The 23,125-nt window shown below is 38.9% G+C and overlaps 1 long non-coding RNA gene across 3 annotated transcripts in view; it reads left to right on the forward strand.

Annotated features, from left to right (window-relative positions):
* LOC123837908 (uncharacterized) overlaps nt 1–21,014 on the forward strand; it is a 78,665-nt gene extending 57,651 nt beyond the window's left edge. For 2 of the 3 annotated variants that reach the window (XR_006789312.3, XR_008505345.2), the window contains one exon: nt 9,344–9,453. This is a non-coding gene — a long non-coding RNA (uncharacterized LOC123837908). Of the gene's footprint in view, nt 1–9,132; nt 9,457–17,517; nt 17,638–18,819 lie in introns of those variants that run through there. The other variant, XR_006789313.3, reaches the window with a different exon arrangement.
* The last annotated feature ends 2,111 nt before the right edge of the window (nt 21,015–23,125 follow it).

The raw sequence follows: 23,125 nt of genomic DNA on the forward strand, positions 1-23,125 counted from the left end.
CCAAGGCGCTCTCTTTTCAAGCAATTATTCTCTAATCTGTGTGAAATGATTGCACTTCTGCTGCTACCCAACAGGTCTGGAGATATCCTGCCACATCCCCACCCCGCAAGTCCTGTTCGGCATACAGGCTGGGTCACAGGACCAAGCCTGGACTCTTGCTGCTCAGCAGATATTGGTTAAGATTCTAGATCCAAAGCCTTAGAGATCTGGTTCTGTCAGTTAGTGACAAGTTGGTGTTGGCAAAATCATTCTTATGATTGCTTAAAGAAATGAGTTGTCTCATTTCTCAACCATAGAGAAAGTTAGTTGATAGAACTTTGGTTTGAGAACAACTATGTCACATGGAAGGCATCTTGATTTTGATGCTTTGGTTTTGTGTCAGTTCCCTGTTGGGAAGGCTGATCTTCTGATAGTAGAGTTGGGCTCCAGATCTAAACCAAAGGGCAATTTGGGTATGGGATGAGTTTCAGTGAGTCAGGTTGATCTTGGTTTTCTTCCACAGCACAGATTTGTTTTTCTGAGATGGTCCATGCCTTTGGTCATACAGCAGATAATCTAGATAGTAGGCTTGAGAATTTTTGATAAGGCTTATGTCATGCTTAAATAAAAGATTTTACTTTAATTTGGAAATATAACCTAAAAGCCAACAGGGAACAAAATTGATAAAAGTTCCTATGCTCATGGAGTTTATGGCCTAGTGCAGGAAGATAGACAGTAAGCAAATAAGTAAAACACAGGGTATATCCAATGGTGCAAATACTATGAAGAAAAGAAAAGCAGGAAAAGGTGGTGAGGAGTAATAGGGTGGGAGGGATATTGCAATTTTTTTTAGGGTTATCAGGGAAGGCCTCACTGAGAGTGACCCTTGAACCAAGACATGCAAGAGCTGAAAGAGTAAGCCACGTGGATATTGAAAAAGTATTCCAGACAGAGAGAACAAAAATACCAAAGCCCAGAGAGGGTGCCTGGCATGTTGGAGAGTTGGCAGGATGGACAGGATGGATAAACTGGGCAATGAAAGAGCAATAGATCAGTGAGAGAGGCAATGGATATATGTGGCCTTGTGAGCCATGGTATAAACTTTGGCTTTTGCTTTGTGTTGAGAAAGACACCAAAGAGGTTTAAATAGAGAAAGCACTTGAATATTAACAGGATTCTCTGGCTGCTGTGTTGAGAATAGCTATTACTGGAAATAGAGGGCAATATTAGAGTATTAATTTTCTATGCTATGTAACAAATTACCACAAGGTTACTGGCTTAAAATAACATGTATTTATGATGTTATCTGTGAGTCATGAATGGGCAAGTTCAGCTGGGTCCTCTCTAGGCTTCAGTCAAGGTGGCAGCCAGGGCTGGGTTCTCATCTGGAGGCTCAACTGGGGAAGGGTCTATTTTCAAGCTCCCTCGGGTTGTTGACAGAATTCACTCTCCTGCAGTGGTAGGATTCATGTACCTGTCTTCTTCAAAGCCAGTCATGGAGGAAAAAAGGGGGAGTGAGCAAGGTAGAGAGGCAGACAGACTCTAGAGCAAGTCTATTAGCAGTATAGAGTCTTATATAACATAACATGATCACGGGAGTGACATCCCCTTACCTTGCCAAAATGCACTGGTCAGGAGCAAGTCACAGGCCCTGCCTATACTCGAGAGGAGATGACACAAAAGTGTGAATGCCAGCCAAGTGGGGGAGCACGGAAGCTACCTTACAGTCTGTCATCACAATTAAGAAAAACCAATTAGGAGGCTCTGCCAACAACCCAGGCAAGATATGTAAGAATTAGACTAGATTAATTAAAGGATCCATTATATAATCTTTACTGATTCCTCTGGTGCTGATAATGGCTTGGACTGAACATGACTAATTTGGATGTGATAAGCTTTAATGAGATACTTCTGCAGTGTTGACAAATGAAACAAAGAGTCCTTTCTCATCCCCCCGCACCATGTCTTCTGAATTCATCTTCATGCAAAATCACATCATTTTTTCCACACCCTGGTCTAAAGTTCCAGTGTAAATCTAAGGGTGCTTATCTGATTAGGTCACTCAGTATGCAATACAAAAGCTTTGGGCCCAACATTGCCTGTGGACATGTGAGGTAACTGGAATATCTCTATCCCTACCTCGGTCAGGGCCAGAATTATTAGGAAGCCACCTGGCTTTTTTCTCTGTAGCCTATTGCCTTTCCACATAAAATAAGTGGTGATTTTAGTGTCTCTGGAATTTTATGATATTTCTGCAGTGTTCTCTTTCTTGGGGAAATATACATGACTCTATTCATTAGCACTTCTGGTCAAGACATTTTAGTTAGTCCGCCAGCAAGTCTGTCAGATCCGTTTACCCTCTCTCCTCATCTATCTGTCTTCTCAAATTCTTCACACCTTTAAAATTTCTTAGAAATATTTTTTGATTCCCTTCATCTGCAGACCTAATTGCTTCATGCCCACACAGCCAGCCTAGAATGTCTGCATAGAGACAGCACTCTCTTGTAAACGCTTCCCACAGCTTGTAGCTCCTTATCTTCTGTAGTCAAGAAAATCTCTCTGACCCCACACTTTTATATCCCCCAGCTCTCAGTCTGTTATCCCCAATCACCAATCAAATGATTATTTAATATTTCCCGTAAACATACAAGGCTCAGTGGAATAGACTGTGCCAAAACTGCTACAAAAGCCGTGTCCTGAAGATTTCACATTCTGATATATCTCTGGTTGTTATAAACACATTAGGACGATAACCCCATGTTGGTGCCACAGAAAAGTACCATTCAAGAGGGCAGCATTGCTTCCAGATTTTTTCAAAAGGGCCAGTTTAGTCATGTAGCTGTGTGAGTCAGAATTCAGACCCTTCATTGATCAGTCTGCATTAAGCAGATCTGCCCCCGACACACTGCAGCTCTCCTTTAAGCCAACGAGAGCCTCTGGGCTGTGTGAGTCATCCTTTCCCAGGTTCTTAAAGCTTAGATAGAGATTTGATAAAAGACAGTGTAAGTTGTTATAGCTGGTTCACTTAACCCTTCATTTGGAAGCCTATCACCCCACAGTTTTCTAGTTTTTGCCAGAAAGACATCCCAGCAAAGCATATGGATGCCCTACTGGATATGTAATGAGGCATTCAAATAGTACTAGACCATAAAAGGGAAATTTTACAATTGATTCTTCAAGTATCTTGAGGGAAAGAGTAAAATAAAGGGTGTGAGCTTTCTAGACAGTCAGACTGACATTGGAATCACAGCTTACTATGGACAAGTTTCTCATTTTCTCTGACTCTACATTTCCATTTGTGTAAAATGGGGATAATAATACACCACCTATAGTTCTTGATAGAATTAAATATGAAACACACCCTTGCAGAGTCCAGGCACCTCGTAAGCATTTCCCACTTGTGAAGTAGGCGATGATACTTCTACAGTCAAGAGCTCATCTGCTAGGCTGCTTACATGAACGCTTCATATTTGAGAAGAGTCGACATGCTTGTGTCAGTGGCCTTGCCCCTGGGAGTGATACAGATTCACAATCTGCCCTGCTGTCTTCCTCTTCCTCTAGTCTTGGTTAAAGGAAGTATGATAAAGCAATAATACTTTAAATCAGTTTTAAGCCTGCTCATAAAATGCGGAAACATTCAGGAACTGGAAGGTTCTTAAATCTGCTGGGGACTAAGAATGGAGGCACCAAAGAGAATTAAAAAAAAGATGTACAACTTAGCTTAGAAGCCACCAATATGGTCAAACTTGACTAATTCATTTTTATGTGAGAAGAATCCTACAGATATTGTCCAGGAAGGAAGGGGAGGTTTTGGGGGCTGGATATTTCAGGTTTTCTGGGCCATACCAGTCTTCTCAGTTTTCTCTCTCTACACTTTCATGCGTTGAGAGGCTGCGTCTGTGCATGTCAGGAAGGAGTGGTGTGTGTGGGGGGGGGGCGGGCTGCAGCTGGCAATGTATTTCATTTAAGAAAGATTAAGGTGTAAGACAGAATTAATGATTCATTGCTTTGTATCTTATTCAGTGCTTAAGCAGTCCATATTTTCTGCATTATTGTCATGTTATCTTGAAATTACAATCTAGAGAACTTGATTTGTGCTCTATGTACAATATCTTAGGTAACTAAATATCGTACAACTACATGAGAAATTTGGAAAACCACTGTTATCTATTGTGGATTTTTTTGAACCAAGAAGTAAACAAACAATCTTAAAAAAAAATAATCAGAACTGTGTCTGGATCTCACTTCGGTATACAAGTATTTTTTTAACAGGTTATTTAAAGGCTGCTATCAACTGGGTGGTCTTTTAATTGTATTTTCTTTTCCAAAGTTAATTGGTTATAAATTCACTTCTAAAAATCTTGCTATATATCTAGCCTTAGCATAGGAAAAAGAAAAAAACCAACCACTATCTGACATTATGTCACATTATTAAGATTCATTACCGGTCAAACTCTACTCATATCTGAAACGTATAAGTCCTACTGTCATTTCTAAACAGTTGCATATGAATGTACAAGATTAAAAACTTGCTATTAAAAAGAGAGAGCTTTCCAAAGAAGACATATAGGTGGCCAAGAGACACACAAATAGATGTTCAACATCATTAATCCTCAGGGAAAAGCAAATCAAAACCACAGTGACGTATCACCTCACACCAGTTAGAATGGCTAGAATCAAAAAGACAAGAAATAACAAGTGTTGATGGGGATGTGGAGAAAAGGGAACCCTAGTGCACTATTGGTGGGAATGTAAATTGGTGCAGCTACTGTGGAAACTAGTAGAGACATTCCTCAAAAAACTAAAAATAGAAATACCACATGATCCAGTAATTCCACTACTGGATATTTACCCAAAGGAAATGAAAATACTAATACAAAAAAGCACCATTACATTCATTGCAGCATTATTTACAACCATCAACATATGGATGCAGCCCAAGTGCCCATCAATAGATGGATAGATGAATGGATAAAGAAGATGTGAGATATACATATATGTATATATATATACATGCATATATATACACTATATGTATGTGAGTGTATATATATATGTATGAGATATACATATACACAATGGATATATACATATCTATAGTGTATGTGTGTGTGTGTGTATAAAATGGAATATTACTCAGCCATAAAAAAGAATGGAATCTTGCCATTGGTGACAGCACAGATGGACCTAGATAGCATTATGCTAAGTGAAATAAGTCAGGCAAAGAAAAACAAATATCATATGATTTCACTTCTGTGTGAATTCTAAAAAAACAAAACAAATGAATAAACACACAAACCAATAAAAACAGATTCTTAAATACAGAAAACAAACTGATGATTGCCAGAGGTGGGTTGGGGGAGGGTGAAATAGACAAAGAGGATTAAAAGGTATAAACTTCTAGTTATAAAATAAATATGTCACAGAGATGAAAAGTGCAACATAGGAAATATAGTCAATAATATTGTAATACTATTGTATGGTGACAGATGGTGACTACACTTATTGTGGTGAGCACTGAGTAGTATACAGATTTGTTGAATCAATATGTTGTACACCTAAAACTTATATAGCATTGCATGTTAATTATACCTCAATAAAAAAGAGAGAGAGAGAGCTTTAACTTGATCTTCTGTTTTATTGTTAAGCATTTAAGGATATATGAGGTATAAGACAAATTCCACAATATTTGTCACAGCTTAAGAAATTAAATGATCTAACATTTTGGGTGGTTCTAACTACTGATGTACATTTTTGAGTCAATAAGAAAAGTATTACTATTTCTATTTAAAGAATGTATCATTAGAATTGATAGTTTTATTTACTGAGTCACAGATGATAGCTGTTTTTGAATGTGAACCCAGATGACAACCAAGAGCAGGCACATTATCAGTCTGTGCCCCCAGAGTGGTTTTTCTCCTCATGACAATCTTGCAAAATCTAGTGTTGAGGGTCAGAAATGTTAGAATTGGGAGAAAACAAATCCATCAGGTGAAGGAACAAACTAGGAATCTCAAACCTAGAACCCATGCTTTGAGAGAGGAGGATTGTGATTTTAAAATAACAAACAATATATTTTTTTAAATTTAGTAGTTAAACCTTGGAGTAGATGTGTGGCCATTCTATCTGCAGCCTAAGAATTCATCCTTAAAGAAAGGAATAAGAGAGGATGTGAGGGCCATCTGGCTGTGACATCTGTCACCCCCGTGATGGCTAGGGTGGATTTGCCTGATCTGGCTGGCTAGGTGGGTGTCTCCTTCTTCCCTCACCACTCCAGATGTGTCCCTCCTGACTCAGCGCTCTCTGTCGGAGTGGACAACCTTCCCTGCTAGAGGAGGACTGTTCTTCAGTCAAGGGTATACGAGTAGCTGCGCTCCCCTGTGAGAACCTCCAAACCAGCTCTCAAGGTCCATTTGTTGGAGAACATAGGGTAGTCAAACTTCCAAGACTTCAGACACATCCAAATGAGGTGCTGCATTTATCAGTCTGCCTTTCTTAAAAAAAGGAAGAAAAAAAAAAAAAAACCCAAACCAAACAAACAAAAAGAATAAGAGAATCGTAGGAAGAAGCCATGAAAAATGGATCCCAAATTCATCTCTAGGCTTACACCAGGACCAATGCCATGAACATTGTCCCCATTTAAATCCTCCTGGGTAGCAAATCACAAAAACTCTAAGTTGCTCCCTGCAATATTAAGCAACTGTTATTGTCAGAAAGTTCTTCCTTATAGCTAACCTCCTTTCTCATGGTGCATGTTAGAAACCATTTTCTCTTGCATAGTTTTCACTGGAAATAAAATCAGTCAGATTCCAACCTTCATGGGATAAGGAGAAAGTACTGAAGGGAAAACAAGCTTAAATGATGTTGAGAGTGTATTTCCGTAAGTGATGGCTTATTCCAAACATTCTTGGTAGTGTCCTTCATGATGGATTCAGAGCAAAGATAATGGATTTGGACCATAGGATTTAGTCCTGTGTCTCAAGACATACCTGGGTGTCTGACAATCACTTAGTGTACTTGTGTAAAAGCTGGAAAATTCAAAGGTTGTGCATAAAGCAATACCTTCATAGAATTTATTCAATCAGTGTGAACTTTTATTTATTTGATGCCTACGACCAAGGGAAAATGTTTAACTGGAAGCATGCAATTACTCTGATGCTCAACCTAGTGTAAAACAAATATGGAGTAGGCATGTGCTAATAAGGTGGGCTTGGGGTTCATAAAGTCCAGAACTATTCGTTAACTGAGGGAGATATCATAAATCAAAGGGAAAAAGAAAGTACTTATGTGTGGCTTTAGGGTCCTATGCTCTGGAATGGCCTTGTCTATATGCTAACATTATACTTGGATAAATGGTTTACATCTGCTACTAACTCACTGTCATATTCAGAAGAGGAACAGTTCTCTCTAATAAAGTGTTTCAGTTCCTGCAGAAAACACCACATAAATATATGGTAATGTATTATTATCATTATATAGAGCAGAGGCCAAAAACATCTTGCCAAAGTGATCCTCTAAAATTTTACACCTATTTCATGCATTAAAAAAAGAAATGTGTAGCATATGCTTTCACTTATTTTACGATTAGCTCATCAAATTTGTGTTCTCTGAGGACAGAAAGCCAAAAAGCCTGTCTCTCAAGACCTTCCCCCGCCCCTATGCCTGCCTCCTCATCCAGCATTGTTTTTAAAAGATCTGGTCTCACAGGTCCTCAGAAGCAAAATTAAATTCAAACAAAATAATAATAACTTGCATTTGTGTTGATCTTTAAAGTTTACAAAGAGCTTTCGCATAATCTCATTCGATGCTCACAACTACTCTCTGGGGTTTGCAGGGCAGGGAATAATATTCCCATTTTATAATTGTGGAAACTGATACGGAGAATAAACTCTCATGGCTTGCTTAAAATGATCCAGCTAATAACCAGCAGAACTGGCTCTTAAACCCAAGTCATCTGGGCAATTCAGGAATACTTTTTCTACTCTGACCAGGCTGCTGTGGCAGATAGAACTCTAAAATGACCCGTTTGGGGCACCTGGGTGGCTCAGTCACTTAAGCATCTGACTCTTGATTTTTGGCTCAGGGTTGTGAGACGGGGCCCTGCATCAGGCTCCATGCCCAGCATGGAGATACTCTCTCTCTCTCTGTCCCTCCTCTGCCTCTCTCTCCCTAAATAAATAAATGAATGAATAAATGAATAAATAAAAATTAAATAAGATGATCTTTAATGACCCTCACCTTTATATAATCTCTCCCGGAGCATCTGTGAAACCTGTAAATATGATAAGATATTGCTCCGGTGACTATGTTACTTTATATGCAAAAGGGATTTTGCAGTGGTAATTAAGATCCCAAATCAGTTGACCTTAAGATATGGAAATTGTCTGGGTGGGCCTGACTTAAACATAGGAGCCTTTAAAATATGGATCTAGAGGTAAGAGATGGAAGAAGTCAGAGAGACTTGAAGCATAAAAATGATCTGAGGTGAGGGAGATTCTGGTTGCCGGCTTTGAAGAACCTTTCCTCCATGACACAGAATTCTAGCAGCTTCTAGGAGCTGAGAGACCCCGCTGATAGCCAGCATGAATATGGAGACCCCAGGTTTTCAACAGGAAGGAACTGAATTCCGTCAATAGCCCACAGGAGCTTGGCAGTGAATTCTCCGGAGCCTTTAGATGAGAAACCCGGCCTGCCAACATCATGATTTTAGCCTCATAGGCTATGAACAGAGAACCCAGTCACACCATGCTGAACTTCAGACCTACAGAACTGTGACCTAAGAAATGGGTGTTGTTCTAAGCTGCTAAATATATGCTAATTTGTTATACAGCAATAAAAAAACTAATAACCTGCCACTCATAAGTATTTACTGAATGCTTATTACATGCAAGACAGTCATTTTTATTTCAGATCATTTTATTTTATGTATTGTCTAGAGGGTCAGTTTAGACAAAAACAAAAATCCCAGACCTGCTGTGGTAATATTAATATTTCTCCTTACTTGTGGGAATACAAAGAATTGCAATCCCTGTCCTCTTAAGGGTAAGCAGGACTGTGTCCCTTATTCTGGACAACAAAATGGAGGGAAATGGACGTATATGTCTCTTCCAGGACAAGGGCTTCAATTCGCCATGTTCTCTTTCCCTGTTGCAGCAAACGCAGCAGCTCTGGATGAGAAGGAAGTTTCTATGATGAGGAGCACCTGTAAGCCAGAGTCTGGGGAACAGAACTTCCCATCAATCTGCTTTGGGCATCTGGAGCAGCCCAGATATTAACCTTTGTTCTTTCCAGCCTCTGTGATTGCTTCATTGTTTGCTTCCGTAACATAACCTCGCCTATCCTGATTGACACACTTGCCTTGAAGGTACCGGACCAACATGAAATACTGAACCTCACAAACATGGACTGCCATCCTGCTACATCAGCAATGAAAGCCAAGTTAGCTGTTCTCAGGACCTTCTGCTGAATATATTTTGGGTAAGGAAAAAATAGAGCTGTTATTTACCACCGTTTTTCCCTCCAAGTAGGTGAGAAGTGAAGAAAGGGATGGGAGAAGTGGGATAAGACCCAGGAGAAAAGGAAAGCAAGAAATACCATGTGGCTCTCTGACTGAGCAACAATTACTGACTGGCTACAGTTAGACTCTGTCAGGTCCTCAAATATCAGTAAAGACAGACCCACTTTCCATAAGGCACTGAAACGAGTCAGTCATTAGTGTAACAATGAGTTAAAATGAAGAAATCGTGTACTTTAAATATTTTCAAGTGGATCTGTTCCTTGGGTTTGCTGGAACACACCGTCCTGATTTAGGGGAAAGAAATCAAGACTGTAAGCAATCTTTTACGTGGGTTTTCACACTTCACCTTTCTCGGTTTTATTTCTGTGGAAGACCTACAGTATAGGTCTAAATAATAGCTAAGTTGAAGAAGCAGTTTTTATATTCCTATCAGAACATAGTCACTAACAAATGTAACAAGTCTTATCATTTTGTTAGCAACTATCCTTATAATCATTCATCGGCTGTCTTTTTGTTTTTTAAGCAGAAGCATTAGATAAAATATTTCCTTCTTGTTAAGATAGTCATTAAAGTTTAAGAATTTTAAGTGAACTAAATGGAAAAAGTTGGTCTCCTTAACCATACACAACAAACTTATTTTGAAAATAAACTTTTTTGGGGGTAAATTCCATATAACTGCTAACAAGTGGAGGTCAAAGTAAGCATCTGTCAAAAACATTATTTTAAGAAGTTTTGATAGAAGCAGGAAAACTCTACATAATGTTTAAGCTCTTGGTTTCCAGGCTCATTTCATCATCACTATTTTCCCATTTATTCACGAAGCAGATTAATCAACTCTATAAGGAGTTTCTTCATCTGTTTGTGAAGTTTTTCGAATAGATTTTTCAAACGAAAAGAAGAGATTTCTTTAGAAACTTGAAAAGCTTTCTTTTCAAACTTTTGATTCTTGAAACCAAAACCAAAATGGACTATTTTTTCTTTGTTATTTTACTTTCTTTATTTTTTTAAATTTTATTTTATTATGTTATGTTAATCACCATACATTACATCATTAGTTTTTGATGTAGTGTTCCATGATTCGTTGTTTGCATATAACACCCAGTGCTCCATGCAGTACGTGCCCTCTTTAATACCCATCACCAGGCTAACCCATCCCCCCACCTCCCTCCCCTCTAGAACCCTCAGTTTATTTCTCAGAGTCCATAGTCTCTCATGCATGGTTCATCTCCCTCTCCGATTTCTCCCCCCCTTCATTTTTCCCTTCCTACTATCTTGTTCTTCTTCTTCTTTTTTTTAACATATAATGTATTATTTGTTTCAGAGGTACAGGTCTGTGATTCATCAGTCTTACACAATTCACAGCGCTTACCATAGCACATACCCTCCCCAATGTCTATCACCCAGCCACCCCATCCCTCCCACCCCCTACCACTCCTGCAACCCTCAGTTTGTTTCCTGAGATTAAGATTTCTTTCTTAAAGTAGAAAAAAGAGAAAGACAATCTCGAAAGCATGGTTTGATTTTCTGTACCTTTGCAAATCAGTTCTTTATATATCAATATAATTCTGAAGAAATTAAAAGTTGAATATCTTTCAAGATCTCTCTCTATAGGGGCGCCTGGGTGGCTCAGTTGGTTAAGCGTCTGCCTTCACCTCAGGTCATGATCCCAGGGTCCTGGGATTGAGCCCCGCATAGGGCTCTGTGCTCAGCAGGGAGCCTGCTTCTCCCTCTCCCACTGCCTGCCTGTCTGCCTACTTGTGCTCTCTCTCTCCCTCTGTCAATAAATAAATAAAATCTTTTTAAAAAAGATCTCTTTCTCTAATATTATAAAATCAGCATCTACAATGGAAGATATGACTTCCATGGTATAATAAATGGGTACAGATTGTGAATTCTGAGGATACCCACAACTCCAAATGCAGTGAACATATGGAGTAAGGAATGAGCCTTACCAAATCCAGTTCTTGGCCTGAGTACGGGGGAGGGTACATCAGAAGTATGAAGGAGAGCAGGACTGCATAAAACTAGTATCTGGTACCCCATGAAGTTTCCCATCCTTTCCCCATTGTCATGTTCAAGTTCTTCATCAGCATGTTAATTTCAAACTAACAGATGATTTTTCCTTAAATGATCAAATTTTCCCTTCAGAAAATAACTAATTCTAATCTGGCCATGAAACAAGGGTGCCATTGAAGGCATAAAAGGGCCAAGCTTTTAAGTGTGAGTTTTTTCCTTTCCTCCACAAAAGAAACATACATTTAGTATTTCTTTATTTAAAGACATGCCCGCCCACAAACATCTGAGAAACATCTGTAGACAAAATGCCAAAATGCATAGTCGAATTTTGACTCACACCTCACCACCCACCAAGACCCCTGTCAACTCACAATAAACACCTTTCTAGCATCTGCCCCAGAGAAAGAAACGCCACATTACCCAAAGGTCAGAGCAAACAGATGTCACTTATTGCAGACCCTAATCATATCCATATCCAACTTTAGGAGGTCTGTAGCTAAAGCCGACTTCTGGAGTAGAGGTTCCTTCAGCTCGAGACACTCATCCCTCTGTCCTCCCTCCCTCTCACTGGAGCAAGGAGGCCTCAGAAGCGGTTGTCTCTAGGGGCTGTCCCCTGCTGACACATCCCATGATTGAGCACAGAGGTAAGAGAAGCAGCAGGGAATTCTTCATGGTTGGCCAGCACCTTAGCAGTCTTCCTGCTTCTCAGTTTGACATGTCTGGAATACTCTTTCAAGGGAAGGTCCTGCATCAACCTCTCTGATTCCCTGTGGCAGACTTAGGACTGCCCTTCACTGTTCTCATAGCCTTTTGTACACATCTCTGTACAAGCCTTCATTCTATTGAATAGCATCAGTTTACATCTCTGACCCCCATGAGACTGAGTTTCACTTGGAGGAAGGAAGAAGGAAAGGAAGGAAGGAAGGAAGGAAGGAAGCAAAGGGAGTATAAGGAACTTATATGAAGAGGCTTAATGAAGAGACAATGTTGGCAGTACAATTTAGCGGGGATTTTTGTTTTGTCTTTATAAACCAATAAAGCTTAAAGCTTAATTCAATAATGATATGTTCAGTATCTGTAAGAGGTTATTTATTTATTTATTTATTTATTTATTTATTTATTTATTTATTTTAAGATTTTATTTTTAAGTAGGCTTCACACCCATGGTGGGACTTCAACTCACAACCTCAGGTTCCAGAGTCACATACTGTACCCACTGAGCCAGCTGGGCATCCTCTGTAAGAGATTTTTAAAAGAATAAAGTGTGGATAATTTTTTTTTTGCTCCCTTTGTCTTCTGGTTTCTGGCTGGATTTGGCCAATGAGAGACAATGGGAGGAAGTTAAAGGGTAGAAGTGCTGGCGGAAATGAGATCAGGATATGTGTTTCTCTTTAGTTTCCTGCAAACCTCTACTTAAGGCCACAATCTCTATCAGATGACCCCTACTCTCTCCTTAACTTGTCTCTTTAGCCCTATGGGTGGTACCAGCTTTCCAACATTGCTAGTCCCAGAGTACTGACACTGTCCCTTATTGATTTTCCTGAACCTTTCTCATATCTTTGTGAATAACCCTTTATTTCATTTTACTCAATTATCTTGCCGGAGATTACAATTTGTTTTCTTATGGGACCCTGACTGAGATAGTAAGACACATTCTCTACCCTAAAAGTTATTTGAGTAGGCCAATGAAGTTAAATACACAAATAAGGATCATTCAAGGAGAAATACAATGAGGAATCACAAATAATTTAGAAATTAGAAGACACAGAGGCTCAAATCTCATTATATAAGTCTATACTTGAAAGAATTGAAAAATTCTTTCTCATGATTGCAAATAAGAATTTGGAAATGGTTTATCGTTGAATGTGAAATAAAGATAAAGCAAAAAAATTGAGGAACATAGCTCACTTTTCATAACAAATTTCAGTCTCTGCCAACCTCAAACTCATGTAGATGCAGACACTATAGAGCTGTAGGCTGAAGGGCCAGCTTTTACCAGTTTTTGAGACAACCTTGTCCACATCCGTCCATACACAAGGAGCTCCATTCCCAGTGACTAAGATCTGGAGGCAGTTATGTTGTCCTAAACCCAGTACCTGGTGATCCTGGAGTGGCTTCACATGCTCCCGGAAATTTCTCTATCCTTATGACTGAACATCCAAGGTATGTAGCATTGTCCACTTTCACAGATAAACCACAACTCAGAATTAGAGATATCTAATGACTTAACCAAAGCTAAATAGCTAACAAGTAGAAAAGGCAAGTGTCTCTGATTCTAGAATTTATGATCTTCTGACTCTGTTTCACTGCCTCCTCTCTGGAACTTTGACACCATTCACTCACCATCTGAAGGGGCTCCTCTTGCAGAGATGCCAGCACATGGGATCCTCAGAGATCAATGCCAGACCAGACTGGACCTGGATTTGAACAACAGGGGAAGAAGCAGACTTTGCTCCATTGTCCCAATTCCAACTAGAACAGCTTTATTCTCCTTGCAGACATTAAGATTTCATTTTAGATCATATAATATTTTTATGACAATCCTACAAAGCTCCAGCATTATCCCAAGGGCTTCTTTAAATACATTTTAAATAGATGCACAAAAATGTAGGTTTTTAGGGATGTTTTTTCATACAAACATAACTACCCTGAAAACTAATCACATTAATGTTGATTTTTAGAGAAGTCTAATTTCATGCCTGATCACCAGAATTTATAAAAGTTAAGTATAATATCCCTAAGAGTTTGAAATTTTTACTTAATTGTAAGCAACTTTTGTTTGCTCTGAATTAAATGATCCCATTAAGGTATAATGGGGCTTCTTGCTTTCCTTTCCCTTTCCTTCTGAATTTTTCACATAAAATCTATCAAATAAAAATAATTATCCAGGGGCGCCTGGGTGGCTCAGTTGGTTAAGCATCTGCCTTCAGCTCAGGTCATGATTCCAGCACATCGGGTTCCCTGCTCAGCTGGGAGCCTTCTTCTCCCTCTCCCACTCCCCCTGCTTGGGTTCCCTCTCTCACTGTGTCTCTCCCTGTCAAATAAATAAATAAAATATTTAAAAAATAATTATCCAAGAGGGGAGAGTTAAAAAAATCATTATTGAACATCTCTGTGTACATAGTATTGGTCTTCACACAGTATATCCAATTTTCAAATATCCAGTAGTTGTTTTTATGACTATTAAGATGTTTGTTGATTATTTGGAAAAATAAGAGATGTCTTTTCTAAATGAAACTTTCTTGAAAAGAGTTAATGAGGTGTCTCCTTGTTCCTTCACATCTCTTTTCTTCAGGTCCCTATATAAAAGTTATTTCCAGGTTTGCCCTTTTGTATGGACTTCTCTGGGTCCTTTCAGTAGGAAGAAAGACCTATTGTTATAATATACAGGCAATACTGTATACAGGCAAAGCTATGTTAGCTGTTGTAACAAACAAAGTGCCAAATGTATGACATTTAAATACAATAGAATTTATTTCTCATTGACGTAAATTCCAAAATAGATGTGTCTGATTGACAGATAACACTTTTTTCAAGGGCCAGTGTAAGGGCCCAGGACCATTTTTCCTGTGCCTCTGTCATATTCAACATATCCAAGGTGTCCATGTACATTTGCCTTAAAGCAGTGTAAGGGGCATAACGTAAAGAGGGTACTGCATGGAGGATTTTATAGGCCAGTCCTGAAATGGTAAAATCACCTCTGTTTACATCCCAGTGCCTAGAACTTGGTCATGTGGCCATATCTAAATATCAGGCAGGCTGGGAAATGTAGTCTAGCTGTGGGTCAGAAAGAAGAGGAAATGGGTTTATTGAGTTTACAATGTGGGTTCAGAGTCAGACAGACTTGGGTTCAAATTCTAGCTCTGCAAATACTTCTCATGTGAGTCTTCAGTGCCTCAATTTCCTTATCTTTTTTTTTTAAGATTTTATTTATTTATTTGAGAGAGAGAATGAGATAGAGAGAGCATGAGAGGGGGGAGGGTCAGAGGGAGAAGCAGACTCCCTGCTGAGCAGGGAGCCCGATGCGGGACTCGATCCAAGGACTCCAGGATCATGACCTGAGCCGAAGGCAGTCGCTTAACCAACTGAGCCACCCAGGCGCCCCATCAATTTCCTTATCTTTTAAGGGATAATAAAACCTATTTCAGCAATTGTTGCTAAGCTTAAATAAAATAATAAATATACAATGATTAGCACATAGCACTTTTAGTTGAATCTGAAAGGCCAAAATACATTTTGTTTTATGGTCATACAGATTTGTGTATTTATGGATTTTACCTGGTCCCCAACAAGCTTTGTGATATCAAAAGGCCCTCCTTAATATTTTGAATATTCAGCAACATTTTACAAATGTATCCATGTTACCTAGCAACCTAATTAAACACTAAAGAAATACCATAAATTATTGGTAATGTATCTTGTACTGATTATCCATGTTTTAAGTTACCCCTACCAACATTGTACAAATTATACTGAGAAATTGACTTTTTTTCTATTTCATCATAGTTGTTTTGGTTGACTGGATACAGTTTGGGAGAAATACAAATAATGGCCACAATTTAATTCAATCATGATGATGGCTTTTAAATCCTGTGACCACAGTAAGGGGATAAACTTTAGAATTCTCTTCAAAGGTGAAAAGGTTGCCAGTCTTAAGTGTTAAACCATCACACATAATCCAGGTTCAGAAAAGCATTTTGCCATTTCAAAATCAGAAGTCACCCAATAACCAAAAGTTTAGCATAAATGGAAAGAATTATCAGGATTATTTTTTGATCGGCTGTGCAAATCATATATATTCACCTCCCTTTATCCCCTAGACAAATTTTATCCTTTGTGTTTCTTTTTCTTTTCTTTTCTTCCTCTTCTTTTTTTTGTACCAGCAGCAATGGGATTTTTGCCAGAACTGAACTCAGCCACTTCCCTGGGAATGTTGTCCAGTTGCTAATTTCACTACTGGAACTGTGTTCCTTCGGGTCCTGGCCTATTTCCATGCATGCCTCCACTGGAATAAAGGGTCTGACAGTTCTGTGGGTAATGGTAAACATATGTAGCCAATGCTGTGCAGTTCTTTTAGAGCCAGAAGGCATTAGTAGGTATTTTAGTTGCTGGCAACAAAAAAACCAGTGTAAGGCACTTCATCAAACACCAGAACCCAAAGAATACTACACATCAATGATTTTAATACACAGCAAGTTTCTTCTTTCATTCTTTCTTTTCTAAATCATTGGTTAATTAAAAATGAAAGTCAGACTATTATGACAACCTAATTCCAAACTTTGAAACTACAGGGGAAAAGGCTGGGTTGAGGGGGAAAGAGAATATTACAACTTGTTTATTTTGGATACTACTCCCATTTCAAGTTAGGCTTTTTGATTCTTTAAGTGTACAAGAGAACTTTGACTTTCCTGAGTACACAAGGGAAAAATTACATATTGTGATGTCATTGCCTTGAGGATTTCCCATAACACTGAGTACATTAGTCACACTGTCAATGTCAAGGAGATATAAAAGAAAAAGGGGGGAAAAAACGTATCTTCCTATGAGAATCAGTAATGATATTTCTTTGGATGCATTTATTCAAAATCATTTCCTAAATTCCAGTGGAATTTAAGAGAGCTGTTTTAAAATACATCATGACATCTGTAGTAAGTCATCTTGTGGTGCTATTTTACCAGCCTAATAAAAACATTACTATGTAATCATAAATAAGAATAAAAGGAAGACTGCTTTGGGTGGTGTCCTATTTGCTATATAATCTGACTCAGTTGTTCTTTTATTCTATATTGTGTATTGGTGATTGCAGGGAGATACTTTCTTCTGATTATACTAAAAAGCGATAATCCTCCAAGGTTCTTATCTATGTATTAAATGGATATGGGTGTCCCTAGCCTCTTAATTGTTTGCTCTTGTCAATCCAGCTTAGCAGCTGCCTCCTCATTTGCCTAGAAAACCATCTGACATCCTTCACTGTCTGCTTTGTTTCCTGACTTCTGGCTGATTAGAGTCCCTTCCACTATAATGGAGGACCTGTCTGACTGAATGGCTTTAAGACAGAGTATGGTGATTCAACCCGAAGCACGAGCTTTTCTACCTAAACTCAGAACCCAGAATCAGACCAAAAGGTGAGGAACCAATTGCAGAGACCCCATGAAAAGAAAATCAGAGATATTTATTAGACCACGAAGAATTCTACTTGACTGCAGTTGAATCCAATATTAAAATGTTCAGTTAGCTCAATTCCCTGGAGACTGTTTGATAGACTATAAATAGAGAGACTGACATACACCTACTCGAACCTCCTGATAACGATGGTGTAAATGAGCCAAAGCAAGTGGAACCACTTGAATTTCATTCTCATCACCAGTTAAGGCCCTGGATACATGAGTGGGATGGAGAATACGCTTCAAAAAAGTTGAACCATTTCACATTTGCCCAATATTGACTTAGATGGGGATTTCTCAATCTTGGCACTGTTGATATGGAGGCCAGATAGCAGCATCCCTGGCCACTGCCCACAAGCTGACAGTAGTACCTCCATCCTCGTTGTGATAATCAAAAATATCTCCAGATATTGTCACATGTCGCCGGGAGAAGGAGAACAAAATTGGCTGTGGTTGAGAAACACTGCATTAGACATGTCTATGTCCGGAGTTTTTGAAATGAGTGGCCAGGGACTGGCCTTTCACTGAAGCAACAGTTTCAAACCATAGGAGTAGTGACCAGAATGCTTGAGGTTGGGAAAAGAGAGACAGGCTGTGAACCCCTTAGAATGGGGCCACTCACAAAATAAACAAGCAAACGAACTGTTTCACTTACTCCTTGTGACCCCCCAGCTTCCCCAAAATAAAATGAATAGGAATAGGAATATTCTGGAATATTCTGGAATAGGAATATTCTGATGATAATAAGCCTATCTATTTAGTTCTTGGAATAGGAATATTCTGATGATAATAAGCCTATCTATTTAGTTCTTACACATTACATCTCTCCAGAGCTGTAGGTATATAGATTCAGGTCTAGGTAAGCAGATATAAATAATTCCCGAAGCACTTTCCTAGACACAACCTTAAGGGAGTCTCCCAACTACCTGTAAGGTAAGATGGGCAGGCGTTCTTGTGACTCTCATTTCTCGGCTAAGGAAACGAAGTCTCAGAGAGTTGAGGTGATTTCTTCTAGATTGTAGAGGAGTCAGTTTCAAATCCCTGGTTTCTATTGTTCTGCCTTCTTTAAAAATGAAGGTTAAATAGAAACAGTTGCTATGTGCTTGTGCCATAAATATATCTACTTGTGTATCCCATGACCAGAGGAAGAGAAGCATCTCTTTCCCTGCGAGGAGGAAGAAGTTTCAGTACGTGTTGGCTAAGATGACCCTTGGATCGTGTGCTCTGTGGAGTTCACATCAAGTATTTATCAGGTGGGCTCTGGCAGCATGTTCGCACCAGGAATAAATAAAATAATACTTAATTCTCTCTCTGTTAGCATCCAGAATTTGGATCTAATTTGAAGAAAAGGAATGATTTTCTCAACTGTGACAATGCTTTAAACAACTTCTTGAACTCATTTAGCTGCCACTGCCACTGATCTTATTGTTTTGTTTTTTACATCATCAGATTTTGATCAAAGGGTTCACAAAAATTAGAAATACAGAGAGCAGAGCATGCTGTGCGTCAGCTGCTGCAGAGAACAGATGAAACAAACCCAGGGTTTATCGCAGGCCTGGGACTAACCGAGCCAGCAGCTTCAAATAGAGCACACTCGCAAATAATTTCAAATCGTTTTTTATGAGGTTTTACAAAAATAAAGCTGGGTACACACTAGATTAACAAGCACTCTCTGAGATCCAGCAACCAAAAGAAGACCCTGTTATCTTTGCCAGATCAAATGCTGTTTCTTCACATTAGATGTAGAATAAATATAAGCGACAAAATAAGGAATGAACTTTTTCATGAGTTCTGAAATGATTCTGTGTCATTTTCTACTATGATAATCAAGGAGTGTTGTCCTCTCATTTGTAGAGGTTTTACAAACATCTTTTGTACAACTAATGCCTGTTCTTTTTTTCTTTTGAAAACAGACAATACAGAGAAGAAACTAGAAACCATCAATAACCTTTGTCTCTAAGAATGTACTGCTAATTTTGAGATATTTTATTCTGGTATTTTTGCTGTGCGTTACCATATATAGTTAATGATAAACTCATGTATGTACTATCTGATATATAAAAAGCATGTAAGCCATGAGGTGTAATAATAAAATGGCACCCCTGAACCTAAACTCAAACCAGGGACCAGAGAGTCATCGCTAACTTGGCACTTTCCCCTGCGTTCCTCCCCTACTATCTGCCTGCTTTGCTCCCTGATCCCAAACCTGAGGGTAACCTCGAGCCAGGGGTTCTCATTTAGGATTTTATCTCTCAAGACATTCCACAATATTTGAACACATTTTCGGTGGTCACAAGTGGGGTGGGGTTTACAACCAGGGTCTGGTGAGTAGAGATCAGGGATGCTGCTAAACATCCACTAATGCATAGGACAGTCACTGACAACCAAGAATTATCTGCTTTAAATGTCCATAGGGTTAACATTGAAAAACCCTGTTCTCTCCTGTGTGTTGGATTTATCATGACCGTGCTCAAGACAATAGTTTTGTCACACAAATGATCTAAGTAATTTGTCATTTAATTTTGCTGGTTTGGGGGGCGCCTGGGTGGCTCAGTAGTTAAGTGTCTACCTTCGGCTCAGGTCATGATCCCAGGGTCCTGAGATCCGGCCCCACATCAGGCTCCCTGCTCAGCAGGGAGTCTGCTTCTCCCTCTCCCACTCCCCCTGCTTGTGTTCCCTCTCTCACTGTGTCTCTCTCTGTCAAATAAATAAATAAAATCTTTTTAAAAACTTTTTGCTGGTTTAGGGGTTTTATAAAATAGTATTGTGCTGCATGTAGTATTCTGTGACTTGCTTTTTTTCTCCTTCAACTGTTTACTTTTAGTTTTCATTGATAATTTTGCCCATTTATTTTCATGGGTATATATTACTTCATTGTGTGAAGATGCCACAATGTATTTTTTATTCTATTGTCAATGAGTATTTTGTTTGTTTGTTTATTGCTAATATGAACGATGCTTCTGAAACATCTTCACGCAAATCCACGGATGCCCATATGCAACAGTTCGTGTGAAGTGTATATCTAGGATCCAAAACTCTAGGTTGTAGGGGATGTAAGCTTTAAATGTAAAGGGTAATGCAAATTTCAATGTGACTGTGCTGATTTATATTCTCGTCAACAAGATACATGATTCTGCCTTGAGCTACATTTCTCCAATACTCGGTATGTTTTGCTAATTTTTGCCAATCTAGGGAGCATTGAAAGGTAAATCAATGTGGCCTTGTGATTTACATCTCCTGAATTACTGGCAAGATTGAGCATCTTTTTATTTTTTTTTAAGATTTTTATTTATTTATTTGACAGAGAGAGAGACAGCGAGAGAGGGAATACAAGCAGGGGAAGCAGCAGAGAGAGAGGGAGAAGCAGTCTCCCCACTGAGAGGGGAGCCCGATGTGGGGCTCGATCCCAGGACTCTGGGATCATGACCTGAGCCGAAGGCAGAAGCTTAACCGACTAAACCACCCAGGCGCCCCTGAGCATCTTTTTATATGTGTATTCACCATGTCTGTTTCTTCTCTGAGGATCTTGCTTTGCTCTGAAGTTTATTAGTGTTTTCCATCTTATTTGTCAGATGAAAAAGCCTTCCCCATTGGTTTGTGACATTTCCTTTATTGTGGAATATGTCCTTCTATATACTAGAGTCTGTTCTAAAGTTATCCATTTTGTTTCACTTATCTGTTACTTCTTTGCCAATATCATATGGTTTTAATCACCAGAATTCTATATTACATTTTATTATATGGTACTGTGAGTGTGACTTCAATATTTCCTTTTTCAGGATTTTATAACCCATTCTCATATCTCTATTTTTATGACCTAGTTTAATATTAAAATCATATTTGATAAGCTAAAAATATTTATAAATTTTGATTGGTAAATAATTTATCGTGAATATTTAGTCTCATTCAGAAACATGGCATGTCTTCCTCTTCTTTCATATCTTTTGAATTACTTCTGTGGTTTACTTCATAAAAGTCACACTTTTTGCTAGGTTTTTTCCTAGCTATTTCATGTTGTAGGTTACTATTGTGAATGGAATTTTCTAACTGGTTATTACTCACATAAAGAAAATTTATTTTGGATATTTATCTCATACTTCACTACTATGCTGAATTGTCTTCCTTATTTTAAGAAGTTTTAGAGACTCCTGGGTGGCTCAGTTGGTTAAGCGTCCAACTCTTGATTTTGGCTCAGGTCACGATCTCGGGGTCATGAGATCAAGCCCTGAATCTGCTTGGGATTCTCTCTCCCTCTCCCTCTGCCCTCACCCCGCTCATGCATGCTCTGTCTCTCTTTCTCTCTCTCTCTCTCTCAAATAAATAAATAACAACTTTTTTAAAAAAGAATTTTTAGCTGTGTCCCTTTAGTTCTAAGTCTAAAACAATCATCTCTTTAGGCATGCATTCTATTTCTCAGTATTGTCTTACTGTGTTAGCCAGAAACTTAAATCCAAGTTTACCAATAGTAATAGGGAGCAGGGTCTTATTTTTTTTATATTTATTTTTTTTATTCTTATGTTAATTACATCATTAGTTTTAGATGAAGTGTTCCATGATTCATTGTTTGTGCATAACACCCAGTGCTCCATGCAGAATGTGCCCTCCTCAATACCCACCACCAGGCTAACCCATCCTCCCACCTCCCTCCCCTCTAGAACCCTGTTTGTTTTTCAGAGTCCATCGTCTCTCATGGTTCGTCTACCCCTCCGATTTCCCCCGCTTCATTCTTCCCCTCCCGCTACCTTCTTCTTCTTTTTTTTTTCTTAACATATATTGCATTATTTGTTTCAGAGGTACAGATCTGAGATTCAACAGTCTTGCACAATTCACAGCGCTTACCAGAGCACATACCCTCCCCAGTGTCTATCACCCAGTCACCCCATCCCTCCCACCCCACCCCCACTCCAACAACACTCAGTTTGTTTCCTGCGATTAAGAATTCCTCATATCAGTGAGATCATATGATACATGTCTTTCTCTGTTTGACTTATTTCACTCAACATAATACCCTCCAGTTCCATCCACGTCATTGCAAATGGCAAGATCTCATTCCTTTTGATGGGGGAGCAGGGTCTTATTTGTTCTGGAGATTCTTGGGCCCTCTGCCATTGCTTCACCATTAAGTATGGTATTAGCTGTAGGATTAATGTAGATACTTATTACCGTGTTGGTATTTCTAGCCCATTCCTAGTTTTCTAATTAGGAACGAGTGCAGAACATGATTGGTTACTTTTTCTACATAAATGATACTGTTATATTTCACAGAAATGTCTCAACAACTCTACAGTGGGTCAAGTAAGAGAATATTTAAGATACCATATGGCAAAAGCAGATATGTGTATTTCCAATCTGCTAAAAGACATTTGGATTGCTCTGGAAACTACTTGCAATGCTTACATGCTCCACTTTTCTAGCTTAGCATTTAAGATGTCCTCATGACTTTCCAATA

This window comes from Mirounga angustirostris, unplaced genomic scaffold, assembly GCF_029215605.1.
Source record: "Mirounga angustirostris isolate CCGP_5_RB_7025 unplaced genomic scaffold, mMirAng1.0.hap1 SCAF_8, whole genome shotgun sequence".
Taxonomy (NCBI): Eukaryota; Metazoa; Chordata; class Mammalia; order Carnivora; family Phocidae; genus Mirounga; species Mirounga angustirostris.